The 20,175-nt window shown below is 35.8% G+C and overlaps 1 protein-coding gene and 26 non-coding genes across 28 annotated transcripts in view; all 27 read right to left on the reverse strand.

Annotated features, from left to right (window-relative positions):
- Positions 1-20,175, reverse strand: part of LOC134722012 (sodium-dependent multivitamin transporter-like) — a 118,692-nt gene that overhangs the window by 54,778 nt on the left and 43,739 nt on the right. The window lies entirely within an intron of this gene.
- Trnal-uaa (transfer RNA leucine (anticodon UAA)) lies at positions 241-323 on the reverse strand. The gene has a single exon. It is a non-coding gene; the product is annotated as a tRNA-Leu (tRNA).
- Trnal-uaa (transfer RNA leucine (anticodon UAA)) lies at positions 916-998 on the reverse strand. Its single transcript has one exon. It is a non-coding gene; the product is annotated as a tRNA-Leu (tRNA).
- Trnal-uaa (transfer RNA leucine (anticodon UAA)) lies at positions 1,591-1,673 on the reverse strand. Its single transcript has one exon. It is a non-coding gene; the product is annotated as a tRNA-Leu (tRNA).
- Trnal-uaa (transfer RNA leucine (anticodon UAA)) lies at positions 2,266-2,348 on the reverse strand. Its single transcript has one exon. It is a non-coding gene; the product is annotated as a tRNA-Leu (tRNA).
- On the reverse strand, positions 2,941-3,023 carry Trnal-uaa (transfer RNA leucine (anticodon UAA)). The gene has a single exon. It is a non-coding gene; the product is annotated as a tRNA-Leu (tRNA).
- On the reverse strand, positions 3,616-3,698 carry Trnal-uaa (transfer RNA leucine (anticodon UAA)). Its single transcript has one exon. It is a non-coding gene; the product is annotated as a tRNA-Leu (tRNA).
- Positions 4,291-4,373, reverse strand: Trnal-uaa (transfer RNA leucine (anticodon UAA)). The gene has a single exon. It is a non-coding gene; the product is annotated as a tRNA-Leu (tRNA).
- On the reverse strand, positions 4,966-5,048 carry Trnal-uaa (transfer RNA leucine (anticodon UAA)). Its single transcript has one exon. It is a non-coding gene; the product is annotated as a tRNA-Leu (tRNA).
- Trnal-uaa (transfer RNA leucine (anticodon UAA)) lies at positions 8,096-8,178 on the reverse strand. The gene has a single exon. It is a non-coding gene; the product is annotated as a tRNA-Leu (tRNA).
- On the reverse strand, positions 8,771-8,853 carry Trnal-uaa (transfer RNA leucine (anticodon UAA)). Its single transcript has one exon. It is a non-coding gene; the product is annotated as a tRNA-Leu (tRNA).
- Trnal-uaa (transfer RNA leucine (anticodon UAA)) lies at positions 9,446-9,528 on the reverse strand. Its single transcript has one exon. It is a non-coding gene; the product is annotated as a tRNA-Leu (tRNA).
- Trnal-uaa (transfer RNA leucine (anticodon UAA)) lies at positions 10,121-10,203 on the reverse strand. The gene has a single exon. It is a non-coding gene; the product is annotated as a tRNA-Leu (tRNA).
- On the reverse strand, positions 10,796-10,878 carry Trnal-uaa (transfer RNA leucine (anticodon UAA)). The gene has a single exon. It is a non-coding gene; the product is annotated as a tRNA-Leu (tRNA).
- On the reverse strand, positions 11,471-11,553 carry Trnal-uaa (transfer RNA leucine (anticodon UAA)). Its single transcript has one exon. It is a non-coding gene; the product is annotated as a tRNA-Leu (tRNA).
- Trnal-uaa (transfer RNA leucine (anticodon UAA)) lies at positions 12,146-12,228 on the reverse strand. Its single transcript has one exon. It is a non-coding gene; the product is annotated as a tRNA-Leu (tRNA).
- Positions 12,821-12,903, reverse strand: Trnal-uaa (transfer RNA leucine (anticodon UAA)). The gene has a single exon. It is a non-coding gene; the product is annotated as a tRNA-Leu (tRNA).
- On the reverse strand, positions 13,496-13,578 carry Trnal-uaa (transfer RNA leucine (anticodon UAA)). Its single transcript has one exon. It is a non-coding gene; the product is annotated as a tRNA-Leu (tRNA).
- Positions 14,171-14,253, reverse strand: Trnal-uaa (transfer RNA leucine (anticodon UAA)). The gene has a single exon. It is a non-coding gene; the product is annotated as a tRNA-Leu (tRNA).
- On the reverse strand, positions 14,846-14,928 carry Trnal-uaa (transfer RNA leucine (anticodon UAA)). Its single transcript has one exon. It is a non-coding gene; the product is annotated as a tRNA-Leu (tRNA).
- On the reverse strand, positions 15,521-15,603 carry Trnal-uaa (transfer RNA leucine (anticodon UAA)). Its single transcript has one exon. It is a non-coding gene; the product is annotated as a tRNA-Leu (tRNA).
- Trnal-uaa (transfer RNA leucine (anticodon UAA)) lies at positions 16,196-16,278 on the reverse strand. Its single transcript has one exon. It is a non-coding gene; the product is annotated as a tRNA-Leu (tRNA).
- On the reverse strand, positions 16,871-16,953 carry Trnal-uaa (transfer RNA leucine (anticodon UAA)). Its single transcript has one exon. It is a non-coding gene; the product is annotated as a tRNA-Leu (tRNA).
- Positions 17,546-17,628, reverse strand: Trnal-uaa (transfer RNA leucine (anticodon UAA)). Its single transcript has one exon. It is a non-coding gene; the product is annotated as a tRNA-Leu (tRNA).
- Trnal-uaa (transfer RNA leucine (anticodon UAA)) lies at positions 18,221-18,303 on the reverse strand. The gene has a single exon. It is a non-coding gene; the product is annotated as a tRNA-Leu (tRNA).
- On the reverse strand, positions 18,896-18,978 carry Trnal-uaa (transfer RNA leucine (anticodon UAA)). Its single transcript has one exon. It is a non-coding gene; the product is annotated as a tRNA-Leu (tRNA).
- Positions 19,570-19,652, reverse strand: Trnal-uaa (transfer RNA leucine (anticodon UAA)). The gene has a single exon. It is a non-coding gene; the product is annotated as a tRNA-Leu (tRNA).

The following is a 20,175-nucleotide window of genomic DNA, read 5'->3' on the forward strand; positions in this document are numbered from 1 at the left end:
TAATATATATCTGCTCAGCTACAGTCATTTCTAGCGTTACTCCTTACTGCAGTTGCGCTATTAAAAAAAAAAATAATGCGGTTACAATTGAAAGCATTACTTACTGTTCTAGCAGCAACTGTAGATCTATATTTCGGAACTTTGATTTCATTGCTTATTCGATATCTATAAGGAGCTGCACTTGCGTACAATTCCCTCACTTTCAGACAAGATGTCAATTTGGTGTAATAAAAATAAGACTAGTGCGGGTGGGGTTCGAACCCACGCGGACATACGTCCATTGGAACTTAAGTCCAACGCCTTAACCACTCGGCCACCACACTGTTACGAATGGGGATCTTAAATGGTTACATGAATCTATAGCTATTTATCACAATGTTCGCATTTCATTTGTAAGTCGCAATAGTGTAGATCAAAAACCGCAAACGAAAAATAATCAAATAGACAGCCTTTCCATCGAAAATCCCGTGCAATTCAACTTATTTCATGCTGAAACATTCAATTAAGTTAAACTTGATGTTTGCCAACCTGAGTATCGTTACTGTAAGAATTTCCATAATTGTACATAAAGAGCGAAAAAAAAAGTTTATCATCTCATAAACGATCATTTGACCGAAAAAAATCAATTGGCATTACGGAGGCAATTTTCAACATAAAATGTACTGCATGGGCATATAATATATATCTGCTCAGCTACAGTCATTTCTAGCGTTACTCCTTACTGCAGTTGCGCTATTAAAAAAAAAAATAATGCGGTTACAATTGAAAGCATTACTTACTGTTCTAGCAGCAACTGTAGATCTATATTTCGGAACTTTGATTTCATTGCTTATTCGATATCTATAAGGAGCTGCACTTGCGTACAATTCCCTCACTTTCAGACAAGATGTCAATTTGGTGTAATAAAAATAAGACTAGTGCGGGTGGGGTTCGAACCCACGCGGACATACGTCCATTGGAACTTAAGTCCAACGCCTTAACCACTCGGCCACCACACTGTTACGAATGGGGATCTTAAATGGTTACATGAATCTATAGCTATTTATCACAATGTTCGCATTTCATTTGTAAGTCGCAATAGTGTAGATCAAAAACCGCAAACGAAAAATAATCAAATAGACAGCCTTTCCATCGAAAATCCCGTGCAATTCAACTTATTTCATGCTGAAACATTCAATTAAGTTAAACTTGATGTTTGCCAACCTGAGTATCGTTACTGTAAGAATTTCCATAATTGTACATAAAGAGCGAAAAAAAAAGTTTATCATCTCATAAACGATCATTTGACCGAAAAAAATCAATTGGCATTACGGAGGCAATTTTCAACATAAAATGTACTGCATGGGCATATAATATATATCTGCTCAGCTACAGTCATTTCTAGCGTTACTCCTTACTGCAGTTGCGCTATTAAAAAAAAAAATAATGCGGTTACAATTGAAAGCATTACTTACTGTTCTAGCAGCAACTGTAGATCTATATTTCGGAACTTTGATTTCATTGCTTATTCGATATCTATAAGGAGCTGCACTTGCGTACAATTCCCTCACTTTCAGACAAGATGTCAATTTGGTGTAATAAAAATAAGACTAGTGCGGGTGGGGTTCGAACCCACGCGGACATACGTCCATTGGAACTTAAGTCCAACGCCTTAACCACTCGGCCACCACACTGTTACGAATGGGGATCTTAAATGGTTACATGAATCTATAGCTATTTATCACAATGTTCGCATTTCATTTGTAAGTCGCAATAGTGTAGATCAAAAACCGCAAACGAAAAATAATCAAATAGACAGCCTTTCCATCGAAAATCCCGTGCAATTCAACTTATTTCATGCTGAAACATTCAATTAAGTTAAACTTGATGTTTGCCAACCTGAGTATCGTTACTGTAAGAATTTCCATAATTGTACATAAAGAGCGAAAAAAAAAGTTTATCATCTCATAAACGATCATTTGACCGAAAAAAATCAATTGGCATTACGGAGGCAATTTTCAACATAAAATGTACTGCATGGGCATATAATATATATCTGCTCAGCTACAGTCATTTCTAGCGTTACTCCTTACTGCAGTTGCGCTATTAAAAAAAAAAATAATGCGGTTACAATTGAAAGCATTACTTACTGTTCTAGCAGCAACTGTAGATCTATATTTCGGAACTTTGATTTCATTGCTTATTCGATATCTATAAGGAGCTGCACTTGCGTACAATTCCCTCACTTTCAGACAAGATGTCAATTTGGTGTAATAAAAATAAGACTAGTGCGGGTGGGGTTCGAACCCACGCGGACATACGTCCATTGGAACTTAAGTCCAACGCCTTAACCACTCGGCCACCACACTGTTACGAATGGGGATCTTAAATGGTTACATGAATCTATAGCTATTTATCACAATGTTCGCATTTCATTTGTAAGTCGCAATAGTGTAGATCAAAAACCGCAAACGAAAAATAATCAAATAGACAGCCTTTCCATCGAAAATCCCGTGCAATTCAACTTATTTCATGCTGAAACATTCAATTAAGTTAAACTTGATGTTTGCCAACCTGAGTATCGTTACTGTAAGAATTTCCATAATTGTACATAAAGAGCGAAAAAAAAAGTTTATCATCTCATAAACGATCATTTGACCGAAAAAAATCAATTGGCATTACGGAGGCAATTTTCAACATAAAATGTACTGCATGGGCATATAATATATATCTGCTCAGCTACAGTCATTTCTAGCGTTACTCCTTACTGCAGTTGCGCTATTAAAAAAAAAAATAATGCGGTTACAATTGAAAGCATTACTTACTGTTCTAGCAGCAACTGTAGATCTATATTTCGGAACTTTGATTTCATTGCTTATTCGATATCTATAAGGAGCTGCACTTGCGTACAATTCCCTCACTTTCAGACAAGATGTCAATTTGGTGTAATAAAAATAAGACTAGTGCGGGTGGGGTTCGAACCCACGCGGACATACGTCCATTGGAACTTAAGTCCAACGCCTTAACCACTCGGCCACCACACTGTTACGAATGGGGATCTTAAATGGTTACATGAATCTATAGCTATTTATCACAATGTTCGCATTTCATTTGTAAGTCGCAATAGTGTAGATCAAAAACCGCAAACGAAAAATAATCAAATAGACAGCCTTTCCATCGAAAATCCCGTGCAATTCAACTTATTTCATGCTGAAACATTCAATTAAGTTAAACTTGATGTTTGCCAACCTGAGTATCGTTACTGTAAGAATTTCCATAATTGTACATAAAGAGCGAAAAAAAAAGTTTATCATCTCATAAACGATCATTTGACCGAAAAAAATCAATTGGCATTACGGAGGCAATTTTCAACATAAAATGTACTGCATGGGCATATAATATATATCTGCTCAGCTACAGTCATTTCTAGCGTTACTCCTTACTGCAGTTGCGCTATTAAAAAAAAAAATAATGCGGTTACAATTGAAAGCATTACTTACTGTTCTAGCAGCAACTGTAGATCTATATTTCGGAACTTTGATTTCATTGCTTATTCGATATCTATAAGGAGCTGCACTTGCGTACAATTCCCTCACTTTCAGACAAGATGTCAATTTGGTGTAATAAAAATAAGACTAGTGCGGGTGGGGTTCGAACCCACGCGGACATACGTCCATTGGAACTTAAGTCCAACGCCTTAACCACTCGGCCACCACACTGTTACGAATGGGGATCTTAAATGGTTACATGAATCTATAGCTATTTATCACAATGTTCGCATTTCATTTGTAAGTCGCAATAGTGTAGATCAAAAACCGCAAACGAAAAATAATCAAATAGACAGCCTTTCCATCGAAAATCCCGTGCAATTCAACTTATTTCATGCTGAAACATTCAATTAAGTTAAACTTGATGTTTGCCAACCTGAGTATCGTTACTGTAAGAATTTCCATAATTGTACATAAAGAGCGAAAAAAAAAGTTTATCATCTCATAAACGATCATTTGACCGAAAAAAATCAATTGGCATTACGGAGGCAATTTTCAACATAAAATGTACTGCATGGGCATATAATATATATCTGCTCAGCTACAGTCATTTCTAGCGTTACTCCTTACTGCAGTTGCGCTATTAAAAAAAAAAATAATGCGGTTACAATTGAAAGCATTACTTACTGTTCTAGCAGCAACTGTAGATCTATATTTCGGAACTTTGATTTCATTGCTTATTCGATATCTATAAGGAGCTGCACTTGCGTACAATTCCCTCACTTTCAGACAAGATGTCAATTTGGTGTAATAAAAATAAGACTAGTGCGGGTGGGGTTCGAACCCACGCGGACATACGTCCATTGGAACTTAAGTCCAACGCCTTAACCACTCGGCCACCACACTGTTACGAATGGGGATCTTAAATGGTTACATGAATCTATAGCTATTTATCACAATGTTCGCATTTCATTTGTAAGTCGCAATAGTGTAGATCAAAAACCGCAAACGAAAAATAATCAAATAGACAGCCTTTCCATCGAAAATCCCGTGCAATTCAACTTATTTCATGCTGAAACATTCAATTAAGTTAAACTTGATGTTTGCCAACCTGAGTATCGTTACTGTAAGAATTTCCATAATTGTACATAAAGAGCGAAAAAAAAAGTTTATCATCTCATAAACGATCATTTGACCGAAAAAAATCAATTGGCATTACGGAGGCAATTTTCAACATAAAATGTACTGCATGGGCATATAATATATATCTGCTCAGCTACAGTCATTTCTAGCGTTACTCCTTACTGCAGTTGCGCTATTAAAAAAAAAAATAATGCGGTTACAATTGAAAGCATTACTTACTGTTCTAGCAGCAACTGTAGATCTATATTTCGGAACTTTGATTTCATTGCTTATTCGATATCTATAAGGAGCTGCACTTGCGTACAATTCCCTCACTTTCAGACAAGATGTCAATTTGGTGTAATAAAAATAAGACTAGTGCGGGTGGGGTTCGAACCCACGCGGACATACGTCCATTGGAACTTAAGTCCAACGCCTTAACCACTCGGCCACCACACTGTTACGAATGGGGATCTTAAATGGTTACATGAATCTATAGCTATTTATCACAATGTTCGCATTTCATTTGTAAGTCGCAATAGTGTAGATCAAAAACCGCAAACGAAAAATAATCAAATAGACAGCCTTTCCATCGAAAATCCCGTGCAATTCAACTTATTTCATGCTGAAACATTCAATTAAGTTAAACTTGATGTTTGCCAACCTGAGTATCGTTACTGTAAGAATTTCCATAATTGTACATAAAGAGCGAAAAAAAAAGTTTATCATCTCATAAACGATCATTTGACCGAAAAAAATCAATTGGCATTACGGAGGCAATTTTCAACATAAAATGTACTGCATGGGCATATAATATATATCTGCTCAGCTACAGTCATTTCTAGCGTTACTCCTTACTGCAGTTGCGCTATTAAAAAAAAAAATAATGCGGTTACAATTGAAAGCATTACTTACTGTTCTAGCAGCAACTGTAGATCTATATTTCGGAACTTTGATTTCATTGCTTATTCGATATCTATAAGGAGCTGCACTTGCGTACAATTCCCTCACTTTCAGACAAGATGTCAATTTGGTGTAATAAAAATAAGACTAGTGCGGGTGGGGTTCGAACCCACGCGGACATACGTCCATTGGAACTTAAGTCCAACGCCTTTTTTTTTTTTTTATCTTTATTATAATCAAACATCGTATTTACATATCACAGTTCAGAATTACACATCAATGAAAAACATTATTATCAATTATTGTCCTTTCTCTGAAAAGAAACATTCAATATTCTACGTTTACAATTCAAATGCGTGAAATATTTGTCACGAACACAATTATCTGGTTATATACTCATATATAGATATCATATCATATCCTTATAGAAAAATATTCATATACTTATATTCTAACTCACTCTTATCTACCATTCAGCACATACATTCAAATTGATAAAAAGCTTACACAGAATACAAAGAAAAATTAGAGTGAAAAATTATTATGACGTCTTATTTTCCGACAGAGGACAAAAAATAATACAATAGAAAATATTGGTGGCACTGGGCTGGATTCCATTCCACAACGCAATCAAAATTCGAAGTATTAAATATCGAGTCAATCATCAGCTATTTTAAGACATGCAAACAGAGCACAAAAATTATCAAAATATTTGGAAAAACTTTTTCACAACATTCTCACAAACACCATACAAACTATCTCTCTTACAAATCAACATAAAATAAAATAATAAAACAATTAAAGTTTTTTATTAGTCGCAAATTCTATCATCTCGTCTAGTCCTTTTCTCACATCATCAGTCATCAGTTTCGGTATAGTTCTTACATCACGAAAATCTTCAGTCAACACTTTATTAAATTTATAGAAACCTCGGTCACTGCAATCGAGTATTTCAAATTCTTTATCATCTATATGATACAATATCAGACGATTCCTCAATGTTTTTCCGATCAATATTTCGTTGCGACCTCCTGATTGTTTCAAAACAAATTTTGGAATTAACTTAATGTCAGTTGCAATATTTGACGGCAATGTTTGTTTACTTTTGTCATTGTTTTCTACCAATTTATCGCGTTGAGATGTAGCAGATAAAATATCCCTGTAATTTACTTTACTAAGCGGCGGAAACTCTGAAAGTTCATCATCTTTTGTACTACATTTATTCCTTTCAATTTTGTCAATGGATAATCTACCTTTGTTTTTATTTACATTTTTTCTATTGACACAGTTAACTGATACAGACAATTCTTTACCTGTATCGATTGCACACAGTTCTATATTTGGACGTTCTATACCGGTTTCAATGTTACCTGAACATGCTATAACGGAGGCCTCAGACGGGTTATCTTCAATGTCCATTATATCCGATGTATTTGCCGCTACTGTTTCGTCCTGTATTTTATTACTTTCAAATACACAATCTGAATGAATCATCTCGATATGATTTTCAATATTCGAAATAGTTTCAACACTGTTGTTATACTCTTTCATTCGTTTTTTGTCACGGTTGACAGTTGAAATCGACTTTCGTTTACTTTTATTTGTATCTTCATTTGCAAACATTATAGAAATACGTGCTCTGTCACTTTCACCATGCACAGTAAATGTAATATTTCGAAATTGTTCACAAGCATTTTCAATGGTACTCCTTAATAAAGATGGAAGTCTCTCCATCATAATATAATTCACCCTTGGGTAGCCTCTTTCTATACGACAATGTTTACAATAATGTAAAACATTACAAACGACAGTTTTGTTATAACTAAAGTCAAACACTTACTTCTGATACAAGTTAGAACGTTTATATTCCGAAAATATGCTTGGAAATCCAAGCAATCACTTATAATATAGTAAATATTTCCTTAGACATAAACACAACGTCCAGTCACTTAAAGGTCCACCTGCGTCCATAAGTCCAACGCCTTAACCACTCGGCCACCACACTGTTACGAATGGGGATCTTAAATGGTTACATGAATCTATAGCTATTTATCACAATGTTCGCATTTCATTTGTAAGTCGCAATAGTGTAGATCAAAAACCGCAAACGAAAAATAATCAAATAGACAGCCTTTCCATCGAAAATCCCGTGCAATTCAACTTATTTCATGCTGAAACATTCAATTAAGTTAAACTTGATGTTTGCCAACCTGAGTATCGTTACTGTAAGAATTTCCATAATTGTACATAAAGAGCGAAAAAAAAAAAAGTTTATCATCTCATAAACGATCATTTGACCGAAAAAAATCAATTGGCATTACGGAGGCAATTTTCAACATAAAATGTACTGCATGGGCATATAATATATATCTGCTCAGCTACAGTCATTTCTAGCGTTACTCCTTACTGCAGTTGCGCTATTAAAAAAAAAAAAAATAATGCGGTTACAATTGAAAGCATTACTTACTGTTCTAGCAGCAACTGTAGATCTATATTTCGGAACTTTGATTTCATTGCTTATTCGATATCTATAAGGAGCTGCACTTGCGTACAATTCCCTCACTTTCAGACAAGATGTCAATTTGGTGTAATAAAAATAAGACTAGTGCGGGTGGGGTTCGAACCCACGCGGACATACGTCCATTGGAACTTAAGTCCAACGCCTTAACCACTCGGCCACCACACTGTTACGAATGGGGATCTTAAATGGTTACATGAATCTATAGCTATTTATCACAATGTTCGCATTTCATTTGTAAGTCGCAATAGTGTAGATCAAAAACCGCAAACGAAAAATAATCAAATAGACAGCCTTTCCATCGAAAATCCCGTGCAATTCAACTTATTTCATGCTGAAACATTCAATTAAGTTAAACTTGATGTTTGCCAACCTGAGTATCGTTACTGTAAGAATTTCCATAATTGTACATAAAGAGCGAAAAAAAAAGTTTATCATCTCATAAACGATCATTTGACCGAAAAAAATCAATTGGCATTACGGAGGCAATTTTCAACATAAAATGTACTGCATGGGCATATAATATATATCTGCTCAGCTACAGTCATTTCTAGCGTTACTCCTTACTGCAGTTGCGCTATTAAAAAAAAAAATAATGCGGTTACAATTGAAAGCATTACTTACTGTTCTAGCAGCAACTGTAGATCTATATTTCGGAACTTTGATTTCATTGCTTATTCGATATCTATAAGGAGCTGCACTTGCGTACAATTCCCTCACTTTCAGACAAGATGTCAATTTGGTGTAATAAAAATAAGACTAGTGCGGGTGGGGTTCGAACCCACGCGGACATACGTCCATTGGAACTTAAGTCCAACGCCTTAACCACTCGGCCACCACACTGTTACGAATGGGGATCTTAAATGGTTACATGAATCTATAGCTATTTATCACAATGTTCGCATTTCATTTGTAAGTCGCAATAGTGTAGATCAAAAACCGCAAACGAAAAATAATCAAATAGACAGCCTTTCCATCGAAAATCCCGTGCAATTCAACTTATTTCATGCTGAAACATTCAATTAAGTTAAACTTGATGTTTGCCAACCTGAGTATCGTTACTGTAAGAATTTCCATAATTGTACATAAAGAGCGAAAAAAAAAGTTTATCATCTCATAAACGATCATTTGACCGAAAAAAATCAATTGGCATTACGGAGGCAATTTTCAACATAAAATGTACTGCATGGGCATATAATATATATCTGCTCAGCTACAGTCATTTCTAGCGTTACTCCTTACTGCAGTTGCGCTATTAAAAAAAAAAATAATGCGGTTACAATTGAAAGCATTACTTACTGTTCTAGCAGCAACTGTAGATCTATATTTCGGAACTTTGATTTCATTGCTTATTCGATATCTATAAGGAGCTGCACTTGCGTACAATTCCCTCACTTTCAGACAAGATGTCAATTTGGTGTAATAAAAATAAGACTAGTGCGGGTGGGGTTCGAACCCACGCGGACATACGTCCATTGGAACTTAAGTCCAACGCCTTAACCACTCGGCCACCACACTGTTACGAATGGGGATCTTAAATGGTTACATGAATCTATAGCTATTTATCACAATGTTCGCATTTCATTTGTAAGTCGCAATAGTGTAGATCAAAAACCGCAAACGAAAAATAATCAAATAGACAGCCTTTCCATCGAAAATCCCGTGCAATTCAACTTATTTCATGCTGAAACATTCAATTAAGTTAAACTTGATGTTTGCCAACCTGAGTATCGTTACTGTAAGAATTTCCATAATTGTACATAAAGAGCGAAAAAAAAAGTTTATCATCTCATAAACGATCATTTGACCGAAAAAAATCAATTGGCATTACGGAGGCAATTTTCAACATAAAATGTACTGCATGGGCATATAATATATATCTGCTCAGCTACAGTCATTTCTAGCGTTACTCCTTACTGCAGTTGCGCTATTAAAAAAAAAAATAATGCGGTTACAATTGAAAGCATTACTTACTGTTCTAGCAGCAACTGTAGATCTATATTTCGGAACTTTGATTTCATTGCTTATTCGATATCTATAAGGAGCTGCACTTGCGTACAATTCCCTCACTTTCAGACAAGATGTCAATTTGGTGTAATAAAAATAAGACTAGTGCGGGTGGGGTTCGAACCCACGCGGACATACGTCCATTGGAACTTAAGTCCAACGCCTTAACCACTCGGCCACCACACTGTTACGAATGGGGATCTTAAATGGTTACATGAATCTATAGCTATTTATCACAATGTTCGCATTTCATTTGTAAGTCGCAATAGTGTAGATCAAAAACCGCAAACGAAAAATAATCAAATAGACAGCCTTTCCATCGAAAATCCCGTGCAATTCAACTTATTTCATGCTGAAACATTCAATTAAGTTAAACTTGATGTTTGCCAACCTGAGTATCGTTACTGTAAGAATTTCCATAATTGTACATAAAGAGCGAAAAAAAAAGTTTATCATCTCATAAACGATCATTTGACCGAAAAAAATCAATTGGCATTACGGAGGCAATTTTCAACATAAAATGTACTGCATGGGCATATAATATATATCTGCTCAGCTACAGTCATTTCTAGCGTTACTCCTTACTGCAGTTGCGCTATTAAAAAAAAAAATAATGCGGTTACAATTGAAAGCATTACTTACTGTTCTAGCAGCAACTGTAGATCTATATTTCGGAACTTTGATTTCATTGCTTATTCGATATCTATAAGGAGCTGCACTTGCGTACAATTCCCTCACTTTCAGACAAGATGTCAATTTGGTGTAATAAAAATAAGACTAGTGCGGGTGGGGTTCGAACCCACGCGGACATACGTCCATTGGAACTTAAGTCCAACGCCTTAACCACTCGGCCACCACACTGTTACGAATGGGGATCTTAAATGGTTACATGAATCTATAGCTATTTATCACAATGTTCGCATTTCATTTGTAAGTCGCAATAGTGTAGATCAAAAACCGCAAACGAAAAATAATCAAATAGACAGCCTTTCCATCGAAAATCCCGTGCAATTCAACTTATTTCATGCTGAAACATTCAATTAAGTTAAACTTGATGTTTGCCAACCTGAGTATCGTTACTGTAAGAATTTCCATAATTGTACATAAAGAGCGAAAAAAAAAGTTTATCATCTCATAAACGATCATTTGACCGAAAAAAATCAATTGGCATTACGGAGGCAATTTTCAACATAAAATGTACTGCATGGGCATATAATATATATCTGCTCAGCTACAGTCATTTCTAGCGTTACTCCTTACTGCAGTTGCGCTATTAAAAAAAAAAATAATGCGGTTACAATTGAAAGCATTACTTACTGTTCTAGCAGCAACTGTAGATCTATATTTCGGAACTTTGATTTCATTGCTTATTCGATATCTATAAGGAGCTGCACTTGCGTACAATTCCCTCACTTTCAGACAAGATGTCAATTTGGTGTAATAAAAATAAGACTAGTGCGGGTGGGGTTCGAACCCACGCGGACATACGTCCATTGGAACTTAAGTCCAACGCCTTAACCACTCGGCCACCACACTGTTACGAATGGGGATCTTAAATGGTTACATGAATCTATAGCTATTTATCACAATGTTCGCATTTCATTTGTAAGTCGCAATAGTGTAGATCAAAAACCGCAAACGAAAAATAATCAAATAGACAGCCTTTCCATCGAAAATCCCGTGCAATTCAACTTATTTCATGCTGAAACATTCAATTAAGTTAAACTTGATGTTTGCCAACCTGAGTATCGTTACTGTAAGAATTTCCATAATTGTACATAAAGAGCGAAAAAAAAAGTTTATCATCTCATAAACGATCATTTGACCGAAAAAAATCAATTGGCATTACGGAGGCAATTTTCAACATAAAATGTACTGCATGGGCATATAATATATATCTGCTCAGCTACAGTCATTTCTAGCGTTACTCCTTACTGCAGTTGCGCTATTAAAAAAAAAAATAATGCGGTTACAATTGAAAGCATTACTTACTGTTCTAGCAGCAACTGTAGATCTATATTTCGGAACTTTGATTTCATTGCTTATTCGATATCTATAAGGAGCTGCACTTGCGTACAATTCCCTCACTTTCAGACAAGATGTCAATTTGGTGTAATAAAAATAAGACTAGTGCGGGTGGGGTTCGAACCCACGCGGACATACGTCCATTGGAACTTAAGTCCAACGCCTTAACCACTCGGCCACCACACTGTTACGAATGGGGATCTTAAATGGTTACATGAATCTATAGCTATTTATCACAATGTTCGCATTTCATTTGTAAGTCGCAATAGTGTAGATCAAAAACCGCAAACGAAAAATAATCAAATAGACAGCCTTTCCATCGAAAATCCCGTGCAATTCAACTTATTTCATGCTGAAACATTCAATTAAGTTAAACTTGATGTTTGCCAACCTGAGTATCGTTACTGTAAGAATTTCCATAATTGTACATAAAGAGCGAAAAAAAAAGTTTATCATCTCATAAACGATCATTTGACCGAAAAAAATCAATTGGCATTACGGAGGCAATTTTCAACATAAAATGTACTGCATGGGCATATAATATATATCTGCTCAGCTACAGTCATTTCTAGCGTTACTCCTTACTGCAGTTGCGCTATTAAAAAAAAAAATAATGCGGTTACAATTGAAAGCATTACTTACTGTTCTAGCAGCAACTGTAGATCTATATTTCGGAACTTTGATTTCATTGCTTATTCGATATCTATAAGGAGCTGCACTTGCGTACAATTCCCTCACTTTCAGACAAGATGTCAATTTGGTGTAATAAAAATAAGACTAGTGCGGGTGGGGTTCGAACCCACGCGGACATACGTCCATTGGAACTTAAGTCCAACGCCTTAACCACTCGGCCACCACACTGTTACGAATGGGGATCTTAAATGGTTACATGAATCTATAGCTATTTATCACAATGTTCGCATTTCATTTGTAAGTCGCAATAGTGTAGATCAAAAACCGCAAACGAAAAATAATCAAATAGACAGCCTTTCCATCGAAAATCCCGTGCAATTCAACTTATTTCATGCTGAAACATTCAATTAAGTTAAACTTGATGTTTGCCAACCTGAGTATCGTTACTGTAAGAATTTCCATAATTGTACATAAAGAGCGAAAAAAAAAGTTTATCATCTCATAAACGATCATTTGACCGAAAAAAATCAATTGGCATTACGGAGGCAATTTTCAACATAAAATGTACTGCATGGGCATATAATATATATCTGCTCAGCTACAGTCATTTCTAGCGTTACTCCTTACTGCAGTTGCGCTATTAAAAAAAAAAATAATGCGGTTACAATTGAAAGCATTACTTACTGTTCTAGCAGCAACTGTAGATCTATATTTCGGAACTTTGATTTCATTGCTTATTCGATATCTATAAGGAGCTGCACTTGCGTACAATTCCCTCACTTTCAGACAAGATGTCAATTTGGTGTAATAAAAATAAGACTAGTGCGGGTGGGGTTCGAACCCACGCGGACATACGTCCATTGGAACTTAAGTCCAACGCCTTAACCACTCGGCCACCACACTGTTACGAATGGGGATCTTAAATGGTTACATGAATCTATAGCTATTTATCACAATGTTCGCATTTCATTTGTAAGTCGCAATAGTGTAGATCAAAAACCGCAAACGAAAAATAATCAAATAGACAGCCTTTCCATCGAAAATCCCGTGCAATTCAACTTATTTCATGCTGAAACATTCAATTAAGTTAAACTTGATGTTTGCCAACCTGAGTATCGTTACTGTAAGAATTTCCATAATTGTACATAAAGAGCGAAAAAAAAAGTTTATCATCTCATAAACGATCATTTGACCGAAAAAAATCAATTGGCATTACGGAGGCAATTTTCAACATAAAATGTACTGCATGGGCATATAATATATATCTGCTCAGCTACAGTCATTTCTAGCGTTACTCCTTACTGCAGTTGCGCTATTAAAAAAAAAAATAATGCGGTTACAATTGAAAGCATTACTTACTGTTCTAGCAGCAACTGTAGATCTATATTTCGGAACTTTGATTTCATTGCTTATTCGATATCTATAAGGAGCTGCACTTGCGTACAATTCCCTCACTTTCAGACAAGATGTCAATTTGGTGTAATAAAAATAAGACTAGTGCGGGTGGGGTTCGAACCCACGCGGACATACGTCCATTGGAACTTAAGTCCAACGCCTTAACCACTCGGCCACCACACTGTTACGAATGGGGATCTTAAATGGTTACATGAATCTATAGCTATTTATCACAATGTTCGCATTTCATTTGTAAGTCGCAATAGTGTAGATCAAAAACCGCAAACGAAAAATAATCAAATAGACAGCCTTTCCATCGAAAATCCCGTGCAATTCAACTTATTTCATGCTGAAACATTCAATTAAGTTAAACTTGATGTTTGCCAACCTGAGTATCGTTACTGTAAGAATTTCCATAATTGTACATAAAGAGCGAAAAAAAAAGTTTATCATCTCATAAACGATCATTTGACCGAAAAAAATCAATTGGCATTACGGAGGCAATTTTCAACATAAAATGTACTGCATGGGCATATAATATATATCTGCTCAGCTACAGTCATTTCTAGCGTTACTCCTTACTGCAGTTGCGCTATTAAAAAAAAAAATAATGCGGTTACAATTGAAAGCATTACTTACTGTTCTAGCAGCAACTGTAGATCTATATTTCGGAACTTTGATTTCATTGCTTATTCGATATCTATAAGGAGCTGCACTTGCGTACAATTCCCTCACTTTCAGACAAGATGTCAATTTGGTGTAATAAAAATAAGACTAGTGCGGGTGGGGTTCGAACCCACGCGGACATACGTCCATTGGAACTTAAGTCCAACGCCTTAACCACTCGGCCACCACACTGTTACGAATGGGGATCTTAAATGGTTACATGAATCTATAGCTATTTATCACAATGTTCGCATTTCATTTGTAAGTCGCAATAGTGTAGATCAAAAACCGCAAACGAAAAATAATCAAATAGACAGCCTTTCCATCGAAAATCCCGTGCAATTCAACTTATTTCATGCTGAAACATTCAATTAAGTTAAACTTGATGTTTGCCAACCTGAGTATCGTTACTGTAAGAATTTCCATAATTGTACATAAAGAGCGAAAAAAAAAGTTTATCATCTCATAAACGATCATTTGACCGAAAAAAATCAATTGGCATTACGGAGGCAATTTTCAACATAAAATGTACTGCATGGGCATATAATATATATCTGCTCAGCTACAGTCATTTCTAGCGTTACTCCTTACTGCAGTTGCGCTATTAAAAAAAAAAATAATGCGGTTACAATTGAAAGCATTACTTACTGTTCTAGCAGCAACTGTAGATCTATATTTCGGAACTTTGATTTCATTGCTTATTCGATATCTATAAGGAGCTGCACTTGCGTACAATTCCCTCACTTTCAGACAAGATGTCAATTTGGTGTAATAAAAATAAGACTAGTGCGGGTGGGGTTCGAACCCACGCGGACATACGTCCATTGGAACTTAAGTCCAACGCCTTAACCACTCGGCCACCACACTGTTACGAATGGGGATCTTAAATGGTTACATGAATCTATAGCTATTTATCACAATGTTCGCATTTCATTTGTAAGTCGCAATAGTGTAGATCAAAAACCGCAAACGAAAAATAATCAAATAGACAGCCTTTCCATCGAAAATCCCGTGCAATTCAACTTATTTCATGCTGAAACATTCAATTAAGTTAAACTTGATGTTTGCCAACCTGAGTATCGTTACTGTAAGAATTTCCATAATTGTACATAAAGAGCGAAAAAAAAAGTTTATCATCTCATAAACGATCATTTGACCGAAAAAAATCAATTGGCATTACGGAGGCAATTTTCAACATAAAATGTACTGCATGGGCATATAATATATATCTGCTCAGCTACAGTCATTTCTAGCGTTACTCCTTACTGCAGTTGCGCTATTAAAAAAAAAAATAATGCGGTTACAATTGAAAGCATTACTTACTGTTCTAGCAGCAACTGTAGATCTATATTTCGGAACTTTGATTTCATTGCTTATTCGATATCTATAAGGAGCTGCACTTGCGTACAATTCCCTCACTTTCAGACAAGATGTCAATTTGGTGTAATAAAAATAAGACTAGTGCGGGTGGGGTTCGAACCCACGCGGACATACGTCCATTGGAACTTAAGTCCAACGCCTTAACCACTCGGCCACCACACTGTTACGAATGGGGATCTTAAATGGTTACATGAATCTATAGCTATTTATCACAATGTTCGCATTTCATTTGTAAGTCGCAATAGTGTAGATCAAAAACCGCAAACGAAAAATAATCAAATAGACAGCCTTTCCATCGAAAATCCCGTGCAATTCAACTTATTTCATGCTGAAACATTCAATTAAGTTAAACTTGATGTTTGCCAACCTGAGTATCGTTACTGTAAGAATTTCCATAATTGTACATAAAGAGCGAAAAAAAAAGTTTATCATCTCATAAACGATCATTTGACCGAAAAAAATCAATTGGCATTACGGAGGCAATTTTCAACATAAAATGTACTGCATGGGCATATAATATATATCTGCTCAGCTACAGTCATTTCTAGCGTTACTCCTTACTGCAGTTGCGCTATTAAAAAAAAAAATAATGCGGTTACAATTGAAAGCATTACTTACTGTTCTAGCAGCAACTGTAGATCTATATTTCGGAACTTTGATTTCATTGCTTATTCGATATCTATAAGGAGCTGCACTTGCGTACAATTCCCTCACTTTCAGACAAGATGTCAATTTGGTGTAATAAAAATAAGACTAGTGCGGGTGGGGTTCGAACCCACGCGGACATACGTCCATTGGAACTTAAGTCCAACGCCTTAACCACTCGGCCACCACACTGTTACGAATGGGGATCTTAAATGGTTACATGAATCTATAGCTATTTATCACAATGTTCGCATTTCATTTGTAAGTCGCAATAGTGTAGATCAAAAACCGCAAACGAAAAATAATCAAATAGACAGCCTTTCCATCGAAAATCCCGTGCAATTCAACTTATTTCATGCTGAAACATTCAATTAAGTTAAACTTGATGTTTGCCAACCTGAGTATCGTTACTGTAAGAATTTCCATAATTGTACATAAAGAGCGAAAAAAAAAGTTTATCATCTCATAAACGATCATTTGACCGAAAAAAATCAATTGGCATTACGGAGGCAATTTTCAACATAAAATGTACTGCATGGGCATATAATATATATCTGCTCAGCTACAGTCATTTCTAGCGTTACTCCTTACTGCAGTTGCGCTATTAAAAAAAAAAATAATGCGGTTACAATTGAAAGCATTACTTACTGTTCTAGCAGCAACTGTAGATCTATATTTCGGAACTTTGATTTCATTGCTTATTCGATATCTATAAGGAGCTGCACTTGCGTACAATTCCCTCACTTTCAGACAAGATGTCAATTTGGTGTAATAAAAATAAGACTAGTGCGGGTGGGGTTCGAACCCACGCGGACATACGTCCATTGGAACTTAAGTCCAACGCCTTAACCACTCGGCCACCACACTGTTACGAATGGGGATCTTAAATGGTTACATGAATCTATAGCTATTTATCACAATGTTCGCATTTCATTTGTAAGTCGCAATAGTGTAGATCAAAAACCGCAAACGAAAAATAATCAAATAGACAGCCTTTCCATCGAAAATCCCGTGCAATTCAACTTATTTCATGCTGAAACATTCAATTAAGTTAAACTTGATGTTTGCCAACCTGAGTATCGTTACTGTAAGAATTTCCATAATTGTACATAAAGAGCGAAAAAAAAAGTTTATCATCTCATAAACGATCATTTGACCGAAAAAAATCAATTGGCATTACGGAGGCAATTTTCAACATAAAATGTACTGCATGGGCATATAATATATATCTGCTCAGCTACAGTCATTTCTAGCGTTACTCCTTACTGCAGTTGCGCTATTAAAAAAAAAAATAATGCGGTTACAATTGAAAGCATTACTTACTGTTCTAGCAGCAACTGTAGATCTATATTTCGGAACTTTGATTTCATTGCTTATTCGATATCTATAAGGAGCTGCACTTGCGTACAATTCCCTCACTTTCAGACAAGATGTCAATTTGGTGTAATAAAAATAAGACTAGTGCGGGTGGGGTTCGAACCCACGCGGACATACGTCCATTGGAACTTAAGTCCAACGCCTTAACCACTCGGCCACCACACTGTTACGAATGGGGATCTTAAATGGTTACATGAATCTATAGCTATTTATCACAATGTTCGCATTTCATTTGTAAGTCGCAATAGTGTAGATCAAAAACCGCAAACGAAAAATAATCAAATAGACAGCCTTTCCATCGAAAATCCCGTGCAATTCAACTTATTTCATGCTGAAACATTCAATTAAGTTAAACTTGATGTTTGCCAACCTGAGTATCGTTACTGTAAGAATTTCCATAATTGTACATAAAGAGCGAAAAAAAAAGTTTATCATCTCATAAACGATCATTTGACCGAAAAAAATCAATTGGCATTACGGAGGCAATTTTCAACATAAAATGTACTGCATGGGCATATAATATATATCTGCTCAGCTACAGTCATTTCTAGCGTTACTCCTTACTGCAGTTGCGCTATTAAAAAAAAAAATAATGCGGTTACAATTGAAAGCATTACTTACTGTTCTAGCAGCAACTGTAGATCTATATTTCGGAACTTTGATTTCATTGCTTATTCGATATCTATAAGGAGCTGCACTTGCGTACAATTCCCTCACTTTCAGACAAGATGTCAATTTGGTGTAATAAAAATAAGACTAGTGCGGGTGGGGTTCGAACCCACGCGGACATACGTCCATTGGAACTTAAGTCCAACGCCTTAACCACTCGGCCACCACACTGTTACGAATGGGGATCTTAAATGGTTACATGAATCTATAGCTATTTATCACAATGTTCGCATTTCATTTGTAAGTCGCAATAGTGTAGATCAAAAACCGCAAACGAAAAATAATCAAATAGACAGCCTTTCCATCGAAAATCCCGTGCAATTCAACTTATTTCATGCTGAAACATTCAATTAAGTTAAACTTGATGTTTGCCAACCTGAGTATCGTTACTGTAAGAATTTCCATAATTGTACATAAAGAGCGAAAAAAAAGTTTATCATCTCATAAACGATCATTTGACCGAAAAAAATCAATTGGCATTACGGAGGCAATTTTCAACATAAAATGTACTGCATGGGCATATAATATATATCTGCTCAGCTACAGTCATTTCTAGCGTTACTCCTTACTGCAGTTGCGCTATTAAAAAAAAAAATAATGCGGTTACAATTGAAAGCATTACTTACTGTTCTAGCAGCAACTGTAGATCTATATTTCGGAACTTTGATTTCATTGCTTATTCGATATCTATAAGGAGCTGCACTTGCGTACAATTCCCTCACTTTCAGACAAGATGTCAATTTGGTGTAATAAAAATAAGACTAGTGCGGGTGGGGTTCGAACCCACGCGGACATACGTCCATTGGAACTTAAGTCCAACGCCTTAACCACTCGGCCACCACACTGTTACGAATGGGGATCTTAAATGGTTACATGAATCTATAGCTATTTATCACAATGTTCGCATTTCATTTGTAAGTCGCAATAGTGTAGATCAAAAACCGCAAACGAAAAATAATCAAATAGACAGCCTTTCCATCGAAAATCCCGTGCAATTCAACTTATTTCATGCTGAAACATTCAATTAAGTTAAACTTGATGTTTGCCAACCTGAGTATCGTTACTGTAAGAATTTCCATAATTGTACATAAAGAGCGAAAAAAAAAGTTTATCATCTCATAAACGATCATTTGACCGAAAAAAATCAATTGGCATTACGGAGGCAATTTTCAACATAAAATGTACTGCATGGGCATATAATATATATCTGCTCAGCTACAGTCATTTCTAGCGTTACTCCTTACTGCAGTTGCGCTATTAAAAAAAAAAATAATGCGGTTACAATTGAAAGCATTACTTACTGTTCTAGCAGCAACTGTAGATCTATATTTCGGAACTTTGATTTCATTGCTTATTCGATATCTATAA

The sequence above is a fragment of the Mytilus trossulus genome, chromosome 6 (genome assembly GCF_036588685.1).
Source record: "Mytilus trossulus isolate FHL-02 chromosome 6, PNRI_Mtr1.1.1.hap1, whole genome shotgun sequence".
In the NCBI taxonomy this organism is placed as follows: domain Eukaryota; kingdom Metazoa; phylum Mollusca; class Bivalvia; order Mytilida; family Mytilidae; genus Mytilus; species Mytilus trossulus.